This window comes from Rousettus aegyptiacus, unplaced genomic scaffold (genome assembly GCF_014176215.1).
Source record: "Rousettus aegyptiacus isolate mRouAeg1 unplaced genomic scaffold, mRouAeg1.p scaffold_m13_p_12, whole genome shotgun sequence".
In the NCBI taxonomy this organism is placed as follows: domain Eukaryota; kingdom Metazoa; phylum Chordata; class Mammalia; order Chiroptera; family Pteropodidae; genus Rousettus; species Rousettus aegyptiacus.
This window is the reverse complement of record NW_023416287.1, coordinates 17,367,100-17,368,545: the sequence shown is the minus strand read 5'-3', so window position 1 is coordinate 17,368,545 and position 1,446 is coordinate 17,367,100.

Here is a 1,446-nt window from a genome sequence, read left to right as displayed (position 1 = left end):
AATGTAGTGGTATCTTATTATGGCCCTAATTTGTATTTTCCTGGTGATTAATGATGCAGAATACATTTTCTGTTTATTGGTTATTTTGATACCCTATTTGATGCATGTTTGACTCTGTTGCCTCCTTTTTTTTTTTTTTTTTTTTTTTTTTTTTTTTGACCTTAGAATTAATTGGAATCTACTGGAAAAGCAGAGTGGCGCCTATTCTACATACAAAACACCTCCAGCAGAGTGTGGGGCTTTGATGCGCTGCTAAACTGGCTCTTAGAAATTTGAAAAGCCTGGTCTGTAGCATTTTCTGATTTCTGGGTACTCCAATCATGGCCAGTTCCCAGCTACCAACTGAATAGCTCGAAAAATTCCTGAATATTTAAGAAACAATTCCCCATGAGCCAGTATAGATCAGCTCTGTGATACCGCTGAGTCTGAAGTAGTACCTCTAATGAAACTAATTGATATTTCTGTAGCAGAAATATGTAAGTATTCACAATAATTGGTATAAAACAGACTCACATCCGTTGAGGTCAGATTTTTGCCTACAATGAGTCAACCACCAATTAACAGTAAAAGAAGAACTTACCATTTACAGAGCTCTTTGGATTTTCGCAGTGCACGTAAAAGATTGTGGGTCTTTATCTGCTTCTAGTCCACTGATTGCTGATTTGCAGATGTTGTTGTGGCACTTCAGGAAATCCTCTTGAACTTGTGTGCACAGCAGTGAAACATGATTTTAAGCTAATTGACCTCCAAGGTCAATTAGTTTTGGAAGTCTAGAGCTAAAAATTCAAGAAATATTCCACTAATTGTCCACTTTGCTTTATTTCTATTTTAGCACCGCTGTGGAATAGAGTCTTTCAAAACATGGCTCTTGGAGCTCGTGAACCCAGAGTTAACTATGTAGTTCTTTCCACAAAAGGTTCTGAGGTCGGGCTGCCTAGATTAGAATCTTGGCTCCACCACTTACTTTCTCTTTGATTTTGGGGCAAGTTACATTAAGTCCCTCTGTACTTCATCTGATCATGAAAACTGAGGTTCCAAAAAATGGGAATCCTGGGGATCATCTCCAGATACCTGCTGGGGGCTTCCTCACACCTGAGACCCCAAAAAGCCTCAGAGTCCGTCAGAGTTGGTGGGTTGTAGGATGGACAGTTCGTAGTGGCAATAATAAGACCCAACACTGCCCGCACTTGGTGTAGGAGTGTTTCTCCCAGTCTGAGTCTGTCTTTGACCTCTCCTAAATGAAGTGTTCAATTTTAATGAAGTCAAATGTATCGTTCTTTTTTTCTATCATTAGTCTTTCTTATATCTTTTAAGAAATCTTTAAGATAAAAGACATTTTTCCATGTTTTCTTCTAGAACTTTCTTCATAGTTTCCACATATAGATCTATGATCCATCTTGAATTAATTTTTGCGTATGATGCAAGGTAAGGGTCAAATCTTTTTTT